The following is a 26,133-nucleotide window of genomic DNA, read 5'->3' on the forward strand; positions in this document are numbered from 1 at the left end:
TTCCAAAAATAAATCAACCCTGATGAAAACCAAAAATCAAGTCTTGAATGACCTCAGTTATTACTCAGAGAAAGTGATTTTTTTCTCCTTTAACTGCCAGTCAGAAGAAAATTAAAACCCCTGAGCAGAAAGAAAACATAACCTAAATCCTCTATAATTTATTATACATAAGGTCCAGCTTTCAATTAAATAGCATTTAACATGCCAGGTAGAAAAAAAAAAGAGAAAGAAACATAGACTAGAAACAGACCCATAGTAATTCCAGATACTAAAATTATTTGGTGCTGTCTTTAATTGTGATTAATATGTGCAAAAAGTAGATGACAAGATAAATAATTTCACCAGGCAGCTGGACTCTCTCAATAAGAATGAAAAGGAATTTTTTGAATGAAACCTATAATAACTGAAATAAATAGCTCAATAGATAGACTTAACAGGACACTAGACATATCAAGAGAAACAATTAGAAAATTTAAGTGTAGGTTAGAAAATCTCAGGTTAGGTTAAAAAAAATCACAAAGAGGAGGAAGGCTGAAAAACATGCAATAAAGGGCATAGGAGACATCTGGGACATAGTGAAAAGTTCCAGTCATCTGTAAGTATAAATTCAGAAAGAGAAGAGAGAGAAAATTGGGTCAGAAGCAATCTCAGAAGAGGTACTCTGAGAATTTTCCAGAATTAATGAAAATCATCCAGTTACAAATTCAATAAACACAACGAAGACCAAACAGTGGATACAAGTAAAGCCATACACAGGAACATCATAGTCAACCTGCTTAAAATCAAAGACAAAGAGAAAACCTTAAAAGATGGCATTTAAAAAAAGACATCTTATCCTCAAGGGAACAGCAAGCATGAAGACAGAAATGCTGGAAGCAAACAAAACAAACAGCAATGTAGTTGCAGATTTATCATGCTGAAAGGAAATATTCCCCATTCTGAAATTCTATACCCAGCAAAAATATCCTATAAAAAATAAAAATAAAATGAAGCCTTTTTATACAACCAAGTTGAGAGAATTTGCTACCAACTGACACACTAATAGTAATATTGAAAGTAGTTCTTTAAGAAATGATAAATGATCTCAAATGGAATGTAGAAATGCAAGAAGAAATGAAGAGCAGTACAAATGTAAATGTATAAATTAGATGAATATTTATTGTGTATAACAACAACTACAAAATCATGTATTTGGGGTTTAAAAATGGATAGAATTAAAATGCATGAAAATTATAGCATAAAAGTAGAAATCTGAGTAAGTGGAGTGAAAGAATTCTAAGGTTGTTGCATTTTCTGGGAAATAATAAAAATATCAGTCTACAGTAGACTGTAACAAATCAAGGATATACATTTCTCAAAGTGTGAATCTTGGATTGGCCACAGCAGCATCACCAGCAAACTTGTTAGAAATGTGATTTCTTGGGTTCCTCTCAGGCCTGCTGAAGCAGAAAATCTGAAAACTACACTTTGGAAAGCCTTCCAGATGTCTCTGATGCATGTGGAAGTTTGAGAGTCTCTACCTTAGAAGAACTACTGTAAGAATAATAAAAGAATTTATGATTAACAAGCTAATATTAATACGGGGAGAATGGAATAATAGAAATACTTGGTTAGTCCAAAAGGAGACAACAGAAAAACAAAGGATGAGTGAGGGAAAGGGACAAATAGAAAATAAATAATAAGGTGGAAGATTTTAAAATCAAATATATCAGTAATTATTTTAAATATAAGTACATTAACTACTCAAAAGATGAAGAACGTCAAATAAATGCAAAATTCAACTAAGTGTTTCCTGCAAAAGAGACCTCATAAATACAGATACAGAGAGATTGAAAGTAAAGTGATGGAAAAAAATATACAGGGAAACATTAACCAAAATAAGAGGGGTAGTAGCTATATTTATATGAACAAAGCAGACTTAAGGAAAAACAGCAATCCTAGAGATTAATAGGGACATTTCAAAATGTTAAAAGGGCCAACCTACAAAGAAGAAATAGCCATTATATATTTTAAATGGCCTCATAGTAAAGCAAAAAAAAAAAAGACAATTAAAGAAAGAATAGAAAAGTCTACTAACAAAATAGGAGATTTTAACATAGTCCTCTTAATAATGGATAAAGTAAATAGATGAAATATTAGCAGAACTACAGAAAATTTGAAAAACACAACTAACAAACCTCCTAATTGACATCTATACATCACTGAATCCTGTAACTGCAGATTACATTTTCTTTTTAAGTTTTTATAAAATAATTACCAGAACAGACTATCAACTGAGCAACAAAACAAGTTTCAACACATTTCAAAGGACTGGTATTAAATACAGAATAGATTCCCTGACCACAGTGAAGTTTAATTATATGTAAATTAAATCCATGACTCAAAGAAGAAATAAAAACTTAGAAAATATTTTGAAAGGAATGATAATAAAGATAAATCGTATCAACACTTGTGGGAGACAGCTAATGCTATGCTTCAAGAGAAATGTCTAGCCTTAAAACATATGTATTAAAGAATAATAAAGAATTAAAATTTGTTATTTTAACATCCATTTTAAGAAGTTAGACAAGGAATGACAAATTAAACCCAAGATGGTAGAAAGAAGACAATAATAAAAATAAGATACGAAATTAATGAAACAAAATGAGCATATTATAAAAAAATCAATAATGCTGGATGCTGTTTCTTTGAATTGACTGAAAGGATTGCTGAGTGAAGTAAGTCAAGCAGAGGAAGTTAATTATCACATGGTTTCACTTATTTGTGAAGCATAAGGAATAACATGGAGGACATTAGAAGGAAAGAAAAAGTGAATTGGGGGAAATCAGAGGGTGAGACGAACCATGAGAGACTGTGGACTCTGAGAAACAAACTGAGGGTTTTGGAGGGGAGGGAGGTGGGGGGATGGGTGAGCCTGGTGGTGGGTATTAAGGAGGGCACATATTGCATAGAGCACTGGGTGTGGTGCATAAACAATGAATCTTGGAACACTGAAAAAATAAAATTAAATTAAAAAAATACATTATTGGGATTAAAAAAAAAAAGAATTGATAAAGGCCCAGGAGGAGTGATTATGAAGAAAAAGAGAACACACAGTACCAGTATGCAGATGGGATCAGCATGAAGAAATGTAGATGAAATCTCTACAGATCTGAGAGGTATTAAGAAGCAATATGATATCATGAAGATACTATGTTAGTAAATTTGAAAATTGAAGTGGATAAATTTCTTGAAAAACACAACTTGCCAATCCTGTGCCAAAAAACAAAAACAAAAACAAAACCCAGCAATTCTATTTTCCCATGTGTTCTAATGGATATATGTTAACCACAGTCAACGACAGTGTATAATAACTTTAATATCTGGATTATCTATGGGTCTGCTTCTATTGTCTCTTTCTCTTGTTTTTCCTCATGAGGGATATAAACCTTTCCACAGAGAAAATATTAAACCCCATATAGCTTTGTCAATGAACCATTTAAAGTTGAAATAAGATGGGTTATTCACAAACTCTTCCAGAGATTAGAGAAAAAAAGAACAATTTTTAGCTTGTTTTCTGAAGCCAACCTAAGCCTGTACCAAAACTTTACAAGTTTTGAAGATTGTCAAATAAATGCAAAATTCAGCTAAATGTTACCTATAAAAGAGATCTCATAAATACAGATACAGAGAGATTGAAAATAAAATGATGGAAAAATATATAGGGAAACATTAACCAAAATAAGAGGTGTAGTAGCTGTATTTATACAAACAAAGCAGACTTAAGGAAAAACAGCAATTCTAGAGATTAGTAGGGACATTTCAAAATGTTAAAAGGGTCAACCTACAAGGAAGAAATAACAATTATAAATTTTAAATAGCCTTATAGTAAAGCAAAAAAAAAAAAGTAAAGAAAAAATAGAAAAGTCTACTAAGAAAAGAGGAGATTTTAACAGAGCCTTTGACAAGTGCAGAACAAGAAAGGAAAATTATAGGCCAATTTTTCTCATTAGCATAAACTCAAAAGACCTAAAGAAAATCAAGTCCAGTTATATACAATGAAGAGAATATCATGACCAAAAGAGGCTTATGCCAGGAATGCAAGGTTAGCTTAACATTAGAGAATCAGTCATTATAATTCACCACATTAACAGAATAAAGGACGAAATATATCATGCGAAAGATCACATATCTAAAGAGATGTGAAAAAAGTACTCATAAAAATTGAACCTTTATTCATAATTAAAATTCTTGGCCAAGGAACATTAACAGGGACCTTAATATAATATAGGGTATCTATTTAATGCTGAAATTTTGAAAGCTTTCATCTTGATACTAGAAATGAGACAAGCATGCTCACTATTAAAATTTAGACATATTATGATCATGTTTTTAAAATATCCAAATGGGGGTGCCTGGGTAGCTCAGTAAGTTAAGCAGCTGCTTTCGGCTCAGGTCATGATCCCAGGGTCCTGGGATCGAGCCCCGCATCAGGCTTCTTGCACAGCGGGCAGCCTGCTTCTCCCCTGCCTGCTATTCCCTCTGCTTGTGCTTGTTCTCTGTCTCTCTCGCTTTCCCTCTCTGTGTCAAATTAAAAAAATCTTAAAAAGTAATAAATAAAATATCGAAATGAATATATAAATAAATAATTAGAAGTCAGAATTCGATTCAGTGAAGACACTGGATACAAGGTAAGTTAAGAATCATGTTTCTATATACTATCCACAAATAATTCAAAGATAAAGTTTTAAAAATGACACACTTTGTAATAGATTAAAATTCCCCAATACTCAAGACTATGTCTACAGAAACAACAAGAATTCCACACTTAGATTACAAAACATTTTTTTGAGGGAAATTAAAGAAGACCTAATAAAAAGGAGGATATGCAATATGGATCAGAAGACTTAATTTTGGAGAAAGTGTCCACTTTCCCAAAATAGATCTATAGAGTAAATGTGATTCCATTCAAAGTCCCAAGGATTTTTAAAAATTGACATGCTGATTCTCAAATGTATATAACATGCTGTGGGGGCTAGAAGAGCTAAGACAGCCTGGAAGAAAAACAAAGCTAGAGAACTTACACTATATAAAAACTTACTATGAAATGATAATAGGTAAGTTAGGTGGAATGGCTACACAGATAGGCAAACAGACCAGTAGAACAGAGTAAAGAATTCAGAAACAAGCCTACATATGTATGGGTGCTTGACTTCTGTGAGAAAAACACTACTTGAATGCAGTAAAGAGGGTAGTCTTTGTTAATAATTGGTTCAAGCTTAATTGGATGTCCATTGGGGGAAAAAAATTAGCTTCTACCTTACATTGTATGCAAAAGTTTTTTTCAGGTGTACTACAAATTCAAATATGAAGGGTAAACAATAAATATTCTAGAACATAGCATAGGAGAATATCTTTAACCCCTTATGTGGCAAATATTTTTTTTAAAGATTTTATTTAATTATTTGAGAGAGAGAGAGCATGAGAGAGAGCATGAGAGGAGAGAGGTCAGTGGGAGAAGCAGACTCCCTGCTGAGCAGGGAGCCCGATGTGGGACTCGATCCCGGGACTCCAGAATCATGACCTGAGCTGAAGGCAGTTGCCTAACCAACTGAGCCACCCAGGCGTGTGGCAAATATTTTTTATATCAGAGACAAAATCATAACAAAAAAACTGATAAATTGGACTTCATGAAAATCGTTCAAATTAAAAACTTGGCTCATTTGATTCAGCAAATCACCACTGTTAAAAACAGGGATATCAGAAAATTTTTGGACGGCATCTATATTTCTGAGAAAAGAACAGGTCGACAGGCTGGTGAGTAAGAGTCAAGTTGTTCAGCTATCACAACAGCAAATGCTGGATGAGTTTTTATACTTCTTTATGACATTTTAAAGATACAATAAAAGCTGCACTGATTTGGGGGCAAAAACCAACCAAACAAACAAGCTCAAAGACACCAAAGAGATTGAACAGAGAAGCCACAGCATGAGAGAAGATATTTGCAATATCTTTGTCTAACAAAGAACTTTGGCACCAAGAATAAAGATCTTACAAATCAACATATAAAAACAAACTACAACGTCACGAAAGAGGGAACGGTCCAATGGGCCAACAAATATATGGAAAGGCCCTCAAGTTCATTAATTACCAAGGAACTTATATCCACATTGTGATACAACTATACAGCCATCGGAATGGCTAAAATTAAAAAGAAACTCAAAATATCAATTTTGGAGAATGTGGAGCAAAGAGAGCCTTCACATACTGGTGGTGGGAGTGTTAATGAGCACAACGCTTTGGAAAAAAACTTGACATTATCTACTAAAAGTGAACAAATGTGTATCCACTGATTCTGTAATTTTATTCCTAGGTATAACTGTGTAAACATGTGAGCACCAAAAGAGATGCCAAGAAAGAGTTTGTAGCAACATTATTCATCCGTGATCTCCCCAAGTGAAACAACCCAAATGCCAGTGAACAGTAAAATGGATAAAGAAATAATAATAGACCCACACAATAGAGTCTTAGGTACCAATGAGGGAACAAGGCTACTGTTATCACAAAAAACGGGGTGAATCTTACAAATTATTGAGCAAAAGAAGTCAGATATCAAAGAATACATGTTACATGAGTCCATTTATAGGTAAGTAGTTCAAAACCAGGCAAAATTTAATCTATAAAATAGAAGGAAGAAGAGCAGTTACCTGGAGAATCAGGTGGATAATGACTTGGAAGAGGCACCAAAGATTTCTGGAGTGTTAGGAATAATCTGAATCTTGATATGATGGTAGCACAGATGTATTCATTTTAAGGTTGGTGGACCTGAGCTTGAGTTTGATTCATTGGGGGTATAACCCCGACATACTGCTTAAACTCTGCAAAGTGTTGGTTTTCTTCATTGTAAATTTCAGATAAATAAGACCTTGTAAGGATGAATGAAATGGCAAAGGAAAAGCTCTGCCCTGAGTGAGATACTTCCCAGATAGCGGTTCCTTTTACCCCACTTTGTATGCACTGACTTCCTTAGAGAAGATGTCCTCCCCGATCCCTGTGCTCCCTTACCATCCACATACCTCAGTGAGGCACTGTTTATGAGAGGTTTTATCCTATAATGGGCTGGCAGCCATCTATACAATAGGGATAGGGCCAATGGCTATTCAACAGAGTTACGATATGTAACTGGACTGGGGACCAAATCTATAATCTTGATCTCTATGGACCCGGAGGCGGGCTGTATGTACAGCCCGTATGCCTCAAGTGTTAGGAATCTTTTCTAGCTCCAGCTGTCTTCCCAGGGCCAGCATGGCCTCTCAGATGCAGATAGATGCCTGTCATTTTTCTTCATTCGCTCTCTTGGAGTAAGGGATGAGGCAATGATGTGGAGGGGCACTCCATGCATTTGGCCGAGTCCCAATTTGCAGGATTGGATTTTGCCTCCCTGAACTCTCCCTACAATTCCTCTTGGATCGAGTGTCCTTGGCTTCCTGTCCTCCACTGCTGGAGGGAGAGTATCGGGCAGCTGTGAAACATCTGCCCCCGCATTCCACCTTCATTAGAGAGGTGGACAAAATGATATATGTGTGAATTTTTCCAATGGTGTGTGTGTTTGTGTGCCCTTGTATACAATTTCATCTTTAAGGCCCTTTCTGGAGTCGCGGGGATGAAGAGCAGCATGGAGTTGACGCTATCATTATTACAGTGAGACCCTCATATTACTTTGGCGGATATAATGTTTCCCAGGCATATAACGTTTTTCATTTAAAGAGGCAGCCTAGAGCACATTCCAGCTCGAAGGATTTTCCTTTCTGGATGGTGGTTTCCTCCTCCAAGTCCTTGGGAAAACGTTGCCACATTTTTCACCCAAATGATTTGACTTCCTGGAAAAAAGAACATATAGAACTCTTGTAAATTCAATTTTTTTTTTTAAAATTTTAGGAGTCTCTCTTCTAAACATTAATTTTAGGATTTTAGGAGTCTTTCTAATTCTTTCCAGAAAACAGATCACTCCTGAGAGCGACTCTAGGGAGTGTAGAACCCCAGAAGGAAGGGGGAGGCCAGGACCGAGGGTGCTGGGTTCCTGCTTGGCGGTGGTGCTGGTGGTGCATTGCCGGGTGGGGAACTCAGCGCTAGAGGGAAGACTGTCTCCAGCCAACTCGGTTTGAATTTTTTAAACCTTTCTATTATTTTTTATTAATTAGTTTTATTAATATATAATGTATAATGTATTATTTGCCCCTGGGGTACAGGTCTGTGAATAGTCAAGCTTATGTTCTTGGTTGTGTATCCTTGGGCATTTAATCTCATCCCTGAAAGCAGAACCACAATCCTTGATCTACAGGATTAAACAAAATAGTGTATATCAGTGGTTTTCATTTGGAACCCTCTTGCGCCTCGGGGGACATTCCTCAATGTTTGGAGACATTCTTGGTTGTCCCAGCTCGGGTGTGTGTGGGTGGGTGGGTCACTGTGCATGAGCGCACGCTACTGGCCTCTAGTGGATAGAGTCCAGAGGTGCTGTTCCCTGCAAAGCACAGGAGAGCTCCCCCCAAACAAAGAATCCATGGGCCCAGAATGCCAATTGTGCCAAGGTTAGAAAACCCTGGTTTTACATGAGTGCACGGGGCAGAACTGTCACTTAGCAGATCTTTCCTCCCTCTTCCTTTGATCCATAATTTCCTTCCCAAGCCTTCTGTCTGTTGAAGCATCCTTGGAATTTTAGGGTTCTTTGGTTAGTTCATGCTCTCTTCTCCATAGTGGCTATTTTAAATCTCTTCGCTCCTGTCAGATCTCGCATCCCACGGGCTCTTCCCTCTCACTCTCCGCAGATGACAAACCTGCAGAGAAAATACATTTAATGAGAATTCATTCAATTCTCTGCTCCCAAACCTACCGACCTGCTTAACCTGTACCCCTGAGGCAGACATGCTATTTCCAAACTAAAGCCACCCCTTTCTTCTTTGCCATTGGAATTTTGATTTTGCCTGGGTGGCGATGCCTTCCGCTCAGGGAAGTGGGTTCAGCCTCGCCTGGGGATGACTCTTAAATCCCAATCATAGGTAATATGATGTATTAAGAAGTCTTCTGGAGGGCGTCTAGGATATTTTTTTCTTTGTTTTAAGAGGAAATTAACGTGAGGAGAAACTCTGTCCCTCACCAACCCCTGCTTCCTGACTGAATTGGTCATTTAAGGATGTAGTGCTTAGAGCCACTGCAGCCATCTTGCAACCATGAGGCAAATCACAGGGTTGTTAGTTCTGAGCCCTGACACTGTTGAGCTCCTTAACTGATGATAGTGAAAAGCTACCTTGTGACTTATAAAATTTAAGTTCAAATCACAGTCCTGGAAGAATTGCTGTTGCTTGTACCTGTACGATATTTCTAACTGATACAGTATCTTTTTTTCATTTTTGTTATAGTAAAATACCTCCTGAATCCCATCTCCATCCATTTCCTTCTAGATTCTCCTTTATCATTATTTCCTTCTTCTCTTTTATATATTTTTTAACCTTTTCTTCCCATTGGTTTGCAGATATTAAAACACACCTGAGACCCTTCCACCTTAAAAAAAAAAAAAAATCATTCTCAAAACCCTCCCTATACTCACCCCTGTCTAGGTACTTCCTTATTTTTCATCTTAACTGTCATGATAATTTCTGTAAGTTTTGCCTGCACTTGCTGTCCCGTCCTCCATTATCTCCCACCTGCCTCTCAGCCTTGGCAATCTGGATTCCTCTGGAACTTGCCCAGTCCCCAAGATTTCCACTTTGCCCTCTCTAATAAATACTTCTAAAGTCTTATCTCATCATGGCAACATGATGGCAACCCTTCTTGGCTTCTGTCATGCTGTGCTCTCTGTGGGGCTGTCTTCTGCCTCTCCAGCTGACTATCAGTCTCCTGAGTTGAGTCCCTTCTTCTGCCCACCTCTTAGGGGATTCTCTGCCAGCTCTCCTCTCCCCCTCTCTGTTCGTACTCTCTGGGAGGTCTTGTCACCAGCCCAGCAGACACACATCATCCAGATACTCCCAAACTTCTGTCTCCAGTTAGAACTTTACTGATTTAGGATCCACATAATCATCTGCTCTTGGACAACTCTACTTGGATGTCTCCCCAGAACCTCAGTCCTGACATATCCAAAATTAATTTTAGTATCTCCCCTTGAAGCCTTCTATCAGTCAATGGTGCCACCTTTTACCTAACTGCCTAAGGCAAGCATCTGGGGATCACTGCTGATATCTTTCCTGTGTCACCTGTCCTCCAATCTTCCATGAATGCTGTGAGTCATATCTCTAAACCTCTCTCTGCTTCCCCTAGTCTCCTATAGTCTCTTCCTTAGTTAATTTCCTGTGAGTCCTTCCTGGCATGTTTCCTCATCTCTCTCTTGCCCTGCTCCAACCCATTCTGCTTTTTCAAAGTGTGAATCTGATCTATGTTGGTTTGTATGGTATGGTCCAAATTCATTACTGTGATTTATGATGCTCCGACTTCTGGTCAGTTTTCCCCTTATACTCTCTGAGAGAGGGTAGGCATCAGCCTATAGGAAGTTTCTAGAAACTTCTACCTCCACCCCTTCTACCCCACCCCACCCCAGCCTGAACGACTCTACTTGTCTCAGAAAGCTGCCACATGATTCTAACACACCTGTCTGGATTAGGAGCCATTCCTATGTGCCTCACCGCCACCTTGGAGCTCTGAGCCCACTGAATTCAAGTCAATGTGTCTCTATCCCTGTTAAACCATAAGCTCCACGAGTGCAGGCTTTGTGACTGACTTGGTCACCATTTGTAGATGCTCACTGAATGTTTGTGGAGTGATGTGATAAGAATAACAGGATGAGCAAGCAGTTAAGGACGTGTCAAGGGTCCTCTTTTGTACCATGCAGGTGACCTCTCCCTTTGCCAGTGGCAGACGCTTTCCCTCCTTTTCCCCATCTCTCTTCCATGCCCTGTTTCCAACCCATCTCCTTCTAAAGTCCACATGTAGTCTCTGCCCACTTTCCAGTTTGTAATCTTATCAAGTTTCATCTAATTCTCAGGACAATTGTGAGGTGGCATCATTACTTTTATTGTAGGGATCAAGTTGAGGGAGGTGAAGTACATTTCTAAAGGTCACACAGCTGGAGGTGGCAAAGCCAGGGTGCACATGCTTTGTCCTTCAAGCCCTGTGCACGTCCCACCACAGTAATCTTGCATGACTGGCTTGGAGAGGTGTTTCATTTACAGTACTGTTTAGCTGTTCATGGGAATTCATGGTATACTGCCATCCTGAGTGTTGAGAAAACTGAACTGGTCTTTTTGTAACTAGTATGTTCTCAGGAAATTCTTGTTGGTTGCTTAGCTGATAATTTCAACTTAGAGTCGTGGGCAGGTTCTGGGCAGAGGGACGGTCAAGAGGAGTGTTCTTGGGGTCCAAAGAACTCCATACTTTATCCTTGTAAAAGGAAAAAGCTCATCTCTCACCTCAAACTCCATTGGCTGCCCAAAATGGGAGCATAATAAAGGTTGGTTTTCTTCCCTCTGGCTCTCAAGAACTTGGATGTAATCCTTCTAAGAACCCTCCATGTAAGACCTCCTTTTCTGAAATTTGCATGGGCTAGAAAGTTAACTTCCAACTCAGTGTTTGTGAAGCTTTGGTCATGATTAGGTGCTCTGTGAACGGAGCCCTAGGACTGTTAAACTTGGCAGGTGGTAGTCCAGTCAGTGCCCTGGGTGTCCTGGAGGGGAATGTCTCCTGCATTGGGATTCCACAAGATTCCCCCTGAGAAATGTAATACTACCCTATCTGTCATCACTGCCTTTTAAGAAAAAGCTACAGTTGATTTCCTTCTTAGTATTCATTTGTCCGTTTATTTATTCACTCAATATATGTATTTGGAAACAATGGCAGGCTGTGCAATCCACTGGGAATACAGGTCACAAACAGTTACAATGACTGGAAAAACTCTGGAGGTGGAGTGTTAGGAAAGGCTCTCTGGAGGAGGTAAAGATCTCAGAGATAAGAAGACGTTATCCAGATGCAGTGTGGAAGACACTGTGGCGAGCACTGGAAGGGGTCCCAAGCCTCGTTCCCTGCCTCCCAGAAACCGAAAATCAAGTTAAAAGGGCAAGGCAGCCTCCTAAGATTGGTTAAGAAACTCTGTTGAGTGGTTGCTGTTAAGTGTCCAAATGGATGAAATAGATTTTCAATTCCAGTGAGGTGAGATCACTGGATTTCAGCGAGATGGGAAATGGGAGATATTTCCATTTGATGAAGAGGATAGGGCTCAGGATGACAGCCTCTCCACCTCGGGCTGCCTCCTGAGGAAGTGAGTTTCCCATCAGTAGAGGTATACAAGCAGGGCTTCTGGACCTTAACTCTGGACCTTAACTTATGGATAAGGTTGGGTGGTCAGGGAAGGTGACAGAAATTACATACAGGGAGACCAGTGTGTTTTGAACTTCAACTGTTCAAATGCCTCTCATGATTTTTGCTATACCTCAGCTCCAACTGTGTTGTTGTATAAGTGACTGTTTTAATTAAAGAGATATATTTAATAGGAAGCTAGTGCAGATCTACATTTATAATATAAATTGCCTCTTATGTTTATTAAGTAAAAGTGGCAAGATGTAAAAACATGATGGACCCCATAACTTGTAATATATGTTACACACACACACCACCCGTAAACTAGAAAACATAAAATAAGCCAGTAATGCTGATTGCCTCCGGGAAGGATGCTGACAGACCAGAGCACACATTACACATTCAAAGAAAAGAAATGAAGGATGGGTGCCTAGTGGCGCAGTTGGTTGAGTATGCGACGCTTGGTTTTGGCTCAGATCGTGATCCCAGGGTCCTGAGATGGAGCCCCACATCAGACTCTGTGCTAACCATGGAGTCTGCTTGAAATTCTCTCTCTGCCCCTCTCCTCTGCTCTCACTGTCTCTCAAATAAATAAATAAATAAATAAATCTTAAAAAAAAGAAATGCGGGGCGCCTGGGTGGCTCAGTGGGTTAAGCCACTGCCTTCGGCTCAGGTCATGATCCCAGTTCTTGGGTTCGAGCCCCACATCGGGCTTTCTGCTCAGCAGGGAGCCTGCTTCCTCCTCTCTCTCTGCCTGCCTCTCTGCTTACTTGTGATTTCTCTCTGTTAAATAAATAAATAAAATCTTTAAAAAAAAATGAATGAAAATCATTTTAAAAAGCAATGTCAATTACATTGCCCTTTTGATAAATGTGGGCTATATAGCCACAGAAAAAAATTTTGAGTAGTGGACACCAAGAGGCTACCTTTCTTTCTTTTTTCTATATTTTCTAAAATTTCTCCAGGGAACGTGTACCTGGCTTTTGATTTGGAAACTGTGTTAAATGACACTACTGGGTAAGGAAGAATAAAGCAGACAGGTATAAGAGGTAGGAGGAAGCAGGAAGAGCTACCTACACACTTAGAGAGTAGAGGTGGGAGGGAAGATCATGGCTATGAGGACGTTTGTGATCCAACAGAGTTTCAGCCTGACTGGAGAGGCTGGGGCAGGTACTGGGTGGGAAGGATCCAAGCACAGTGTCAGAGACTGACTGCATGTCCTACAGTGAAAGGTTGTGGGTTGTGGAGTGGCTTTGGCTGGAGAAGGGGCCTGGGGGCTGAGAGCAGAGTCGTGGGAAGGGAATGGAGAGGAGGGAGGAGGCCCAGGGAAAAGAATCAAGATTGAGGCAAGGTGGTGGTGACAGGGTGCCAAGAAGTTGACAGGATCACTGAGTCCCTCAGTCCTAGGACGTCCCTTTCAGTTTGCCATTATACGCAAAACCTCAGTCACTGGGCATGGCGGCCCTGGTTCAGACTCAGGAGGAGTGGCCTGGGCGGGGTAAGGGAAGGCTTACGGGTGACCCAGAAATGAAGGGTCCTGAACTGGGGCGAGCTGGGACTTAGGTAATGATGGGGGTCAGCAGCCAATCTGGGAACATCCGGCCTGAGTGATCTTGTGTCCTAACAGTGGGGGTTGTGTGAGCTGTCTTCCTGGAGAACACAGGAAGACGTGGGACGCACGGGGTGCCTGCTGGTCAGCACCTGGCTTATGAGGTGCCTGTTACTGGCACATCACAGGGTTTCAATGGTAGTGGGCATGCCATACTTTAGGAAAAGCTGGCTGGGGTTGAATTTGGGTGAGACGGTCCTGTAGAGGTAGGATTCCAGGCAACTAGGAAAAGCCCAAATAAACTGGAGTAGTCTAGGTGAAGGAGGTTTCTGTGAAGGAGGTTTCTGGAAATGGAGACAACAGAAGTGAACAAAGTCTAGGACGAGTAGGGCAACTGCTACAATTTGATTTACTGAATAAATGTGTGATGCCCCAGTGTGAAGGGAGTGGGCAACAGATGGTCATCCTCTTTTTCTCATGGGAATGGAAGGGGGTCCCACTTAAGTGGAATTTTGTAAAATCAACTTGGTCTTCTACCCTGCCCCAGACCACTGAAAATTCCAGTTGATATAAGGCATAGCGCTCAGTCTTATCAGTGTCTTTGGAAACGAAGTCAAGGACTCTTAGAAACCTTAAATGTGAGGTTCTGAAAGCGTTCTTTTCCATAGTTCTGCAAACCTAACCCTGTATTTATCTCTCTGTTTGGGATTCCATCCGAGATGGGTACTTCGTCCTCCTTTCAGACGAGACGTCAGGAAGACACATTTTCCTTTTTCCTAATTTCCTTTAAGAAGAAACTGACATTTGCCTATACAGTTCTATTTTTTTCCTTTTGGTTTTTAATTATAAAAAGCTTCTCGCCACTGATTTATTATATAGGGAACAAATTGTGTCTTTGAGACCCACTGCACTGTAATTACTTGAGTTAGCACTGCGGGTATCCTTCCAGGGGCCAGCAGTCAATTTTGACTCAGAATAGATAATACACCAACTGCTATTAAGTTTAATGTAGATTAATGTGAGTTGCTTCCCTTTTCATGTATGTATGCAGGTACCAATAATTAAGATTAATTTCCACTAGATAGAATGGCCTTCATTGTGCACAGTGCCAGAAAATGCTCCTTTAATAGCTGTTAATTGGATATATTTGCTTTGATGGTGAAATCCTGATTAGTCGTGTTACCCTGAAAACTCCCCTCCTTGCTCCCCCCACCTCTGCCCACTCTCGAGGAGAAAAAGAGATTGAGGATAGCAGAGTCAGAGCTTTGGAGGTGATGAACTCCTTTGCACTACCTAGCCCAAAGCACCCCCACGAGCTCCATCTTCAAGAACATCGGCCCTGGGTGCTTCCATTCCCTGAGTGCCTACTAAGTGCTAGGTGCTTTATGTGCATTCTTCAGGACAACACTGTGAGGTGTTTATACAAATGAAGAACTTGAGTTTCCGTCATGTTAGGGCATCTGCAGGCTTCATATACCCCGGAAGTGATAGAATGGGGATTCCAGAAAGGCCACTTCCTGACTAAATGCAAGAATATTTCAAAAATTGCCAAGGGGGGCCATTACCAGTAGCACTGTTGCTTTTCCATTTTCCTTTGCTGTGAAGGTCTTAGAGCCTACAGGGAAGTACCATCTCCCCTCCCTCCCCTGTGTCTCTCTCCACTATTCTTTCCCCTCCTCATTGCATTACAGTGGTTCAAGGCCAAACAGAAAGAGAACAGAAACTCTCAGAGATGCTCTGAAGCATCCAGGCCAAAGCCCTTTTATTCTTCAATAGCTTGATAGCCTGGTTTAGAGTGAGGCAACATTGTGTAATGGTTAATAGTTCTAGAAAGATGTCTTACTTCTCCTTAGCAGTAACCCCCTCTCCATTCTCCTTCTAAGCCGGGAGCTTGCTTCCATATATATTCATGTTTTCCACATAGCGTAGGTACTCTTACAAAAAGCAAAAATTCCTGGCAGTCATTACCCATACCCAGCTTCTTCTGGCTAACTCCAGTGGTGTTTGGTGGAGGGAGCTCCGAGAGGAGGAGAGAATGCTTCAGGATGAACGTGGTCTCTCTCTATTTTACTCAGGCTTGTTGTAGTCTCTAGAAGAGCTGAGGTGTGATTTAGGGTGCCTAGAGAGAGGAATGATTGGGGGTACCCAACTCACTGCTCTTGTGTGTCCCCATGGAACATACTTTGCTGGCCAGAAGAGCTTAGCTGGAATCTTACTTCTGCCACAGATGAGTTGTGTGGTCTTGGTCAGCTTACTTAACTGCTCTGAGCCTTTCCTTTCCTCCTTAGACCATCTGATTCCCAGGGTGTGTTGCTTTGTTTGGTTTGTTTTTTCAGAGGAAAAATGAGATAATGTGTGTGAAGCCCTTAAGGCAGGATTTGGCACATTCGATGAATATCATTTTCCTTTCCATTACTTGGGATTGTGGCCCTACCGACGTGTTTAAGGAGAAGCAACGAACTTTATGATATTTTTCCTGACCTGGGCGGAGCTGCATATACACTGACACTAATGGGCAGGAAAAAATTATCCCCAAGTTCTTTTGGGGGTATTCATTCAAATCTTTTTTCTCTGTAAACTGAGAAAGTTGGGTTCAGTCAGTGGAGTGCCCATGGCATCGTGAATGGGCAATTTGTCATTGCACGGGTCAGTCTCACACATTAGGGTACATTGAGCATCACCTTCCCCACCCACTAATTGCCTCCTAGCGCCCTCAGCATCACAACAGCTTACTCTCACACTTCTGAATGTCCCCCAGGGGATGTTATGCTCCCCAATGCCAGCTGAGACCCTCCCCCAGCTCCAGCTGAGTTTCCTGGGTTCTAAAGTTTCTCAGTGGCTCCCTGCAACATTTTCCCCCAGAGCATGGGGGCCCCAGAGTCAGGCTTGCCTTTCTGGAAACAGTGTCGGATGGTCTGAGATCTGCTATGAGGGCCTGAGCTGGAAGTCCCTTGCCCTGGACTGATCTGGCCCCTGACCTTCCCTCCCCACTGCTGGTTGCGGATACCAGCCTGGCTCCCACATCCTCACTTGGCACATGATAGCCAAGGAACCTTCTGGCTGAGAAGAGGTGAAATGTCTTGACCTCCATGTGATACTCTGTCCCCATGTGTCCCCATGTGAGTTGAAAGGGGCAGTTAGGTCTTGTGTCCCTTCCCCACGGGGTCTTAAGGGCTCTCCGGCCCTTTTGATGAGGAGTTGAAAGTGAAGATTGAAAAAATATGATTGATGTTTAGATACAGGACATGATTTGGGGGAGGGGTTAAGTAGATTTCTTAATAGCTATAAAAGTTTCTAATTGGGTTTAGTTCTGCTTTCAGAACTCTCTGTAAATCCCATTATAGCTGCGAGGTGAATATTTTCAATGGAAGAATGGCCCAGGCTTCAGTAGCCTTGCCTGGGGAATCTGGCTTGGGTTTGAATCATGGTCTATCATTTATTAGCACATGATATCATGCAAATTACTAAATCCCTTATGGCCTCAGCCTCAGTTTCTCCTCCAGTCATGGGAAAAAAGAAACCTATCTTGCAGAAAGTTGCTGTGATCACTAATGAAACCCACGTTTCAAAGCAACCAATACATGAGAATAGTTCATGAAAAGGCAAAAACCTTAAGCACAGAGAATGGGTTTAAATTAGAGCAAGATGGGCTGAAGTTAGTTCTGAGGAGAAAAGTCTTGAATGTATGAATGTATATATTGTTTTACCGCTGGACAAAGTAAGAATGTCTGGAATTCCTGAAAATCTTCAAGAATACGTGAACTTTTCCATCAGAAGTAGTTCTGCTATGGCTTAACCCAGCAGAGGGAGAGTTTGTGATTTTTACTTCCAATTGTACGGATGGCCGTGTCCTCACTGCATGTCTGATGGTGCACGTCTGCCTGGCAGGTATGTGCCAGGCAGGTGCGCTTGGGGCTTGCTGGATGCTCACTGAGCGCGTTTCCACCACCCCCTGGTCAGGGATGCATCTGTACAATTTTGCCTGAGTGGACATGTACAGACCCGACTTTTTTTTAAATTTTTTTTTAAAAGATTTTATTTATCCATTTGATACAGAGCAAGAGATCACAAGTAGGCAGAGAGGCAGGCAGAGAGAGAAGGGGAAGCAGGTTCCCCACTGAGCAGAGAGGCCCATGCGGGGCTCGATCCCAGGACCCCGAGCTCATGACCTGAGCTGAAGGCAGAGGCTTAACCCACTGAGCCACCCAGGCGCCACCAGACCTGACTTTTTAAAAGAACCAGTGCAGAGGTCCATCTTCCTAAGAAGGCCACGCTTAAAAGAAGGAATTAGTATATGCTCAAGTTTGGTAGGAGACGCTAGATTCAGAGGTCTGCACATGCAGGGAGAACCCAGCAGCAAAAATGGGCATCCAAGATAGGAAAACGTGGGACATGACACATTAGCAAGGAGTGGAAACTGAGTGGGGCCCACAGGATTAGCCTCAGTGGGACATGAGGAGTCATAGGACTGAGCCACTGGGCAGAGCAAAGCCCTGTTAGCCTATGTGATGACTGCTCTTTCTTGAATGACCTGGACAGACCGTGAGAGCTCAGTGTGGCTTTCTTAGGAACGCTCAATATAGAATTGTCGAATTTAATTCTGGGATTCTGGAGTTGAGAGACAATGACCTACCCCAAGGAAGAGTGAAGGGACAGTGAGCTACCCTGAGGCCCTCGCATGGATGTTAGCTGGCCCACCTGGGGCTTCTGCTGATATCTGGGATCAGAAGTGTCTGTAGAGGGACAGCTGCTTCCATAAATTCTGGGGCTGGCATTTGGTGTTGAGGGTAGGGTTTGTTGCATTCCATTGTTGAGGGACATTGTTCAGACCCTGGCATTCCTCTTTGACTAGGATATTTGTGATGGTAGGATGGATGGATGGAAGGACAGGTAGATGGGGGAAAGTAGATAGGAAGAACAAAGAAAAAAGGAAGAAATTGATGGAAAAACCTGAAGTATAACATTGAATCCGAAGAGTTCTGCCCCATTCTGGGTTTCACGCTCAAGAATGGAACTTCAGAGACAGAGAAAACCCAGCAAGTGACAAGGACCAAGGAGGATTCATAAAAGAACATGAAAAAAAAAAAAAGAATTCTTCATTTCCCTCAACATGAGCTGGGATGTGCTCAGAGCTAACATCAAAAGACATGCATTGAGCCACCTGGGCAGTCACAACGCTCTTGGATTTTAGTCCAATAATCAAAGTGCTTCAAGAAGGTAGTTTTAACCCAAATTATAAGGAACATTTCTTTTCATTCTATTAAATTATTATACGGAACATGAGGTGGTTATGGATTGGAATTATTGCTGGGACTAATGGATGGGATTTACTTGGAGTCACGTTTAGCAGGACACGTATGGTTAAAAGACTGTCCAGCAGTGAGGCAGACTTGCTTGCGACATCTTGAGCCCCTCGTCCTTGAAAATGAACTGTCAGGCAGGTGGTGAATTTGGTTCCTGCACATGGTCAACAGTTGCACCAAAGACCTCTCAATTCTTATTTTAATTCCTAGGTTTTATGTTTCTAGAATCGAGGGGAATTCGATAATTCTCATGTGGCAGATGCCATCCTAAGTTTTTATGCGGGCTAAAAAACAAGCGGAATACAAATGTATGGGGTAATGTTGGGGAGGAAGGAAGGAAAGGACACCGGGATAAAGGGCTAAAGTTGGCCTTGTCTCACTGAATCCTTGCAATTGCCCGGGGAGGTATGTGTGATTAGCTTCATTCTTAGAGGAGGAAACTGATACTCAGAGAGGTTAAGTACATATCTGAGGTGACACAGTTAATTAGCAGCACAGATGGGTTCTTGCCTAGTCTTTCCAAAGCCCAAATCCTAGCTCTCTCTGCCATGCCCTATGCCTCCTCAAAGTGCCTTGTCTGGAATTTCCCTGAGGTGCTGTTATTCAGTACGGCTCTGACCTGATGACCTTGGGTTTGAAGTGGTGCCCCCTGCCTTACCTTGAGCTGTGCCCTTGAGGCAGGCAGGGGGTATGGTGGTTAGTGAATTGGTGCGGAGGTAAGAATGCCCCGGAGGTTTGCCCATCATACATTAACTCTCTCCCAACTGTCCCCTCAACAAACATATCGGCCCCAAATTGTAACTGAATAACACTCTATTACGTAGGTTTTCAGTATGGTGTTTTACCTTGGAAATCAGGAAATAAGTTTCTCATCCCAGGTCCAGCATTTATTCTTTCTGAGACTCAATACTTTATTTTAAAAGGACAGGAAAGGAGGAAAAACTAAGTCATCTCTAGAGTCTTTCAAATATGTTCTATAATTTATAATAACGATATAAAATAGATGCGCATATATGTGTATATATATCTGTGTATATATACATAACGTGTTTATGTGTATGCTAATATTTAAATCAACATCTGCTTATCTGCACTTAGATCAGCCACAGTGATATAATTATCCAATAATCCCAAACTGGAAAATGGTTTAAAATCAATTGTTTGGCTTTGGAGTGCATTATTTAGTGATTTTTGTCGCAGAATTATTTAAAATAATAATAAAAAAGCTTTATTTCCTAACAGCACCCTGATTGGTTGGAGCAAGGATGTAGACCAGGAGGACTGAAGGAAATTCACTTGGGTTGAAACAAAATCACCTGCAGAGTGATGGCCAATAGCCAAGAGCTGGCCATGGTCTTGGGGGCTCTTTGGTGTCAGACAAGTCTAGGTCTGGGTCCTGACCTTCCAGTTCCCTGGGTAGGGCAATCGTAGGCAGTTTATTTAACTTCTCTGAGCCTCAGTTCCCCCCACTGGAAAGTGGGGAGAACAGTACCTATCTTATAAAATTGTCAAGGGTGAGACTTGGCCGTATTTTGTGCCTGGCACAGGTCAGTGCCCCCCAAAGGGCAGCTGGTATCATCATGCATGTCCTTATGGTCATTCCTACCCTGCCCTCAAGGGCACGGTCACCCTTTCTTCTCCTGGGTGAGCATGCTGAGCCAGAGTACCGAGAGGCATTTGCCAAACATTTGGGTGAGTAGCAAGATCATCTCGACTGTAGAAATGAAGGTCTGAAATGCGCCTCCAAAAAAGCCATTCCTGTTTGCTTTTGGCCATGCCACTGAAGGTTGGGGGGGGGTCGTTCCCCCTGCCTCTATGAATGGGTCCCCAGTCACCAGCCTCAGCCTCCTCCTGCTGTGGTGGGCACTGTTCTGGGAGCACCCTACAGGCCAGCACTCCAGCCAGGAGGGGGTTAAAACCAACATTTGCAGATAAAGAGGTAAACATATTTACATTCCTCTCTTCACACTTTATGCATATGTCATGCAGTGAATAGTTTTAGAGGTCTGTTTGTACTATCTCTCCAGAATTTTTACAGTCTGGAGGACACAAAATCTCTATAAAGTGACTTATTGAAATAGAAGCAGATTGGTAAAACCGTTTCCCTCTTATGAACTGTGAAGAATGATCCTCTAAATGAAATCAGGAAGGAACTGGACAGAATCTTGTTTAATGGTCTGACAAAATGAATCACAACGATTCCAGACATCCATCACTGCTAAAAAGGAACCACAAATGATCTGTGAACCACTATATATTGATTACCCATGTAGTACAAGTGTCGGATTTAATGTTCACACACCATAGAGAGGCGGCAGGGACAGATGGTGCCTTAACTCTTCTTTGATAGATTTTAATGGTGAAATATTGATTTCTATCTGGCCAAGGCCTGCTGTTAGGGGCCAAAGTCATTTGTTGGGTATTGCCGGACACCCAGTCGGCCCGGCGTAATCAATCATTTTTGGCAAGGCAGGTGAAAATCCAGAAAGAAGCACCTTGGAACCCAAACTGGAGCGTGATGTGTCTGAGTCCAGCCACCTAGAGAAAGAGAGAGAGAGAGAGAGAGAGAGAGAGAGAGGACTCTTGGAGATTGTGCTTGTGAAGAATTATTAATGATAAGACATGTTTACTGAGGAGAGTCGCAGCGAATCAGAGCTGACATGAAATAGTCTGGGAGCCTCGTGGAGAAAATGAGCCTCTTGCTAAGAGGGACTATATTTTATTTAAACATCCTTCTAAGGCTGAGAACTCAGGTAATCTGTTGTGTTACAAGCCACTGGCTGTTCTTGCCATCCAGAGAGATAACACTGAGGCGCTAATAGGAACACATCAATCACAATCAGGCTGCAATTCCAGTGGTGTCTCGTCCTCCCAGCTCCTCTTTAAGCTCCTTTAATAACGGTGATAACATAGTTCGGGGGCTGCTGAGAGGGGCTCTCCCCTCTGAGGGTCATATTCATAAACTGAATAGCTTGCCAAGTCAGCACCCTGGGAAGCGGATCTCTGCCGGACTTCCTTGCAGGGAGAGAGGGAGGAGCATGGGCGAATGGGGCGGGTTGGAATCCAACAGGAGAATTTTCTGTCATCTGTTGGCCCTCGAGGTTCTGTGATGTCACTCCTACCTCCTTCTAAGAAAGGGCTCTGTGTGTCTGTGTGTGTGTGTGTGAGATGTGTAATTATCAAGCCACAAGACTCATTTTCTTAGGTAGCTTATAAGATGGTCTTGGAGGTGATTCCCAGTTGGAGCTCTCCACGTTTTGTGTATGACCACCTCATGCGAATGGGTATATGGCTTCCCCAGAGGATTCTGGGAAAGGGATGTGTGAGGCAGGTGGGGGGCCATGGGGGATCCTCTGGACTTCTGCCACTCTGTGTCAGTCTCTATCCTATCACCCCCAAGGTCAACACCTTTTTGCTGATTTGACTTCCCTGTAGGCTATGAGCTACTTGAGCGTGGCATTTGTGTCTAATTAATTGTTATAGCCTCAGTACTAACACATGATCTTGGGACTCACAAGATACTCAACTCGTGAATACGGCTGAACACATAAATGCAGGTGCTTATACCGAAAGAAGTCACACTGCTTTGCACCTTTTGAGTATCCACATAAATATGTGTGTTGTGGGTGTGTAAACATACACATTCACGAAAGCATGCACTAACTTTATAAAGACATGTAACCTTATTTGTGTGACTTGACTTCTTTTTATGAGACAGCATGGCTTAGTGGATGACAGCTTGGATATAAGAGGGGGACTGCCTGCATTCAAATCCTGGCTCCAGCACTTTTTGGAAGATGACTGTGGACAAGTTGCTTGAACTCTCTGTGCCTCAGTTACCTCATCTGTAGAGTGGGAAGAATAACGTACTTATGTTTTGAGGATTAAATGAGTTAGTAGATATGAAGCATTTATAATAGTACATTGCATACACTAAGCATAAATGTTTTACAGTGTGTGTATATATATACATGTACATATATACATATATATGTTTAAAGTACATATTTAGCCATGGCATTATATTCAAAATCTTTATATAAATGAATACATATCTGTTTTGGAAATACATAAGCCTTTAAATGGTTGGTGTTAGGGATCCCAACCAATATTCAAGTCTGAACTGAGAGCAGTAAGTTTAATTTGGTGGTAGTTAGATGGGGTGACAGGTATTTCCTTAGTATGTTTATCTCCCAAAATCTTCCGTGAAGGTGTGTATCTCTAACTGAATGAGTGTATATACCCACGCACACATGCGAAGCTGCTGCAGGGCAGGAAGAACCCAGCTTTGTGGACCGCCCCAGATGTGCAACCTGCCCCCAGATGTGCGAGTGCGGGCAGTAGATTCCGCTTAGATTATCTTGCTTACCTAATGATTTTTGCTTCACTGCCTTGCTCGATTGTGTTCACCAGGACGGCAGGCTATTAAAATGTCAAGGCACATTGAATTGTTGTTATCCAGGAGAGAGACCTTTCCAATCAACCTGTGTTCTGGGGGTTGCATAAACTCCAAGAAGGCGGTTGGAGAAAGGCTTTATGGCTTTTTTACATAGATGGGGGTGAGCAGGAAGGTTGGGAGAGGGCACGGGGAGGGGGAGGAGAGGTAGGACGGGATCGGGGTTTATGGCAGCTGGAGTGTGCTAATTAAAATGCCATCTCCTCAAACAGGTATTGGTGGCTCCTCGCCTTTGCATTTATGGGTAACTGCAATAGGGCCTTAATGTGTGATGCTGTGGTTTAACGGAGGGAGGGGGAAGGGACTCACAGTGGGCGGTGGGCGGTGGGGGTGGGGCTGAGAGGCTGCACTGTTGAGAATCAGGGGTGGGGTACATCAAGCAATGTTACAAGGCAGAAATAGCGAGGACTTATATCCCGGGTTGGCAGAAGGGATTAGAGAGAAAAACAAAGGCTTCTTTGGCGCTGCACGGGTCCCAGCTTTGCGGAGGTAGACGCCCTCTGCACCCCAGGCGCTGGTGGCCTTAACCCACGCGGTACCTCTGGCCCGGCTCCGCCTGCGCCAGCTGGGACTGTCTGGACGGTCTTCTGTTCACGCCGTCAAGTCTCATTTGGCCGAGGATTTATTTTCCTTCGGGGACTGAGGGAAAGCAGGGGCAAAGGACGTTCTCATAAAGAATCCAGCGAGCGGGGCCGCTGGGGGCTCGCGCAGAAACTCAAAGTTCCTTGGCTGGAGTTTTCCCCTTTGTTCACATCGGCTTGCAAATATTTAGCTTTCCCCGGCCACGTCTGTTTCATTTTTGTTTCAAAAGAGATGGCTTTGTTTTTGCCTGCACGGGACTAGGCGAGGCGCTCCGTGCGTCCCGCCCCCTCGCCTCCGGCGTCACTGCCTCGCGGCGCCAGCTAGGTGGCCCCGGGGCCGCCAGGCATCCCCGCCTTTGTCAGGCTTATTCGTCGGGGTGTTAGCTGCGCGCGCGCGCACGCACGCACGCCCGAACGCATCCCCGCGCTCTCCCCTGCGCACGCGCGCACCCGCCGCTCCGCCCCCTGCACCGCCTCCGTCCCCCTGCTGTCGCACCCGCCAGTCCTCAAGTTCGCGTCCCTGTTCGCAGCGGGCTGTCCTCAGCTGTCCACCTGGGTCTCCTGTGCCCGGCGCAGCCCGATTTTTTTTTGCTTAAACCCAAGGTGGCGTTTCCCGCTAACCTTTCTTCCGGCGTCTCTTTTAGCTGGCTGGCCGCGGGCAGTATCTTAATAAGGATTCATCTGACTTCTCTCTCCGGTGGAGGGTGACGGGGCTTCCAGAGCCCGCCAGACCTGCTTTGGTACTTTAACCGCACCTTTCATCCAGAGGCAGCTTCTCCCTCAGCACACACTTCCAGGAGCCCTTCCTCCCGCTAGCGCCCGCGCAGTGTCCCTCATTACAGTTCCCAGGGTCCCATTAACTCTCAGCTTCACCAGGCTTTATCGAAAATGCTTGTTTATTTTTATCCCTACAAAACTGGCGGTTCATTCATTTAATCATTTATTGAGCATCCACTTTTAAGTATTAACCTATTGTTAAGTACTGAGGTTATAACGGGAAGAAAAACAAGACAGAGTTCCTCCCACTGTGGCCTCTGAGAGATTCTCTCTGGGTCAGAGGCGGTGTTATACTTATTTCTGTAACCTGGAACATACTGATGCTAATGCATTAATGCTAATGTATGTTAATGCTAAATGCACTCTGAATACACAGATGAAAGGCAGAATGAGCCCTCCCCCACCCTTTTGGGGAACCTCACAAGCGTTTTCTGTTTGCTGTTTCATTATTCAAAACACAATCTTAATGACAAGCTCAATAGAAGCTTTTACTTAAAATCTTAAGTTCCTGTAGACCCATTATGTCCCTGGGTCTCTGAAGCCATCCTATGAGTTGGCTTGTGGTCCAGTACTAGCATTTCATCTTATTAAGGCTCAAGGAGTACAAAGTCAGAGGTCAAATGGCCCCTTGGTGATGGAGCCCAGATCAGACCTGACTCTGGCTCTCAGGCTCTGTATGGCCAGCCCAGCTCTGCACTCCAACTCTGTACAGGACGTGTGTCCTCGTCTCCTATGCATGCCACATGTTTCCCAACCAGAATCTCAGGAAAATGGTAAAAGAGGGAATAGGTGGATGCCCAGTTTCTATTTAATTCTCTTCCAGATTTTTCCTGGGCCCTCCCTGACACAAGAGATATTTAGGAAGGAGACTCATTTAATAGATATTCAGGTATGATTTTTCTCTCTTAGCTTCCTCTTAGCCCCTACTCTTGCCCCTCGTGATCTTTCCAGAGTAGGGTGAGCTCACCTCTGTCTTAACTGGATTTTCACCAGGAACTTGAGGCTGCGTGCTATTCCCATCACCTGGGTCAGTTCATTTCTGTGATTAGATTTGTTTAATTAACATAACTAGGAGGCCCTATGTACCTCGGCCAAGAGGGACGGACAGCTCCCCAAATGCTTTCTGGACACTGTGCCAATGGCAG

The 26,133-nt window shown here is 42.7% G+C and overlaps 1 long non-coding RNA gene across 1 annotated transcript; it reads right to left on the reverse strand.

The window, feature by feature from the left end:
- Positions 1 to 21,447: 21,447 nt before the first annotated feature.
- On the reverse strand, positions 21,448 to 24,560 carry LOC125095891 (uncharacterized). Its single transcript, XR_007125985.1, has 4 exons — positions 24,170 to 24,560; positions 23,544 to 23,596; positions 22,857 to 23,019; positions 21,448 to 21,712 (listed from the first exon to the last, which is right to left on the reverse strand). It is a non-coding gene; the product is annotated as an uncharacterized LOC125095891 (long non-coding RNA).
- Positions 24,561 to 26,133: the final 1,573 nt, after the last annotated feature.

The sequence above is a fragment of the Lutra lutra genome, chromosome 3 (genome assembly GCF_902655055.1).
Source record: "Lutra lutra chromosome 3, mLutLut1.2, whole genome shotgun sequence".
Classification (NCBI taxonomy): domain Eukaryota; kingdom Metazoa; phylum Chordata; class Mammalia; order Carnivora; family Mustelidae; genus Lutra; species Lutra lutra.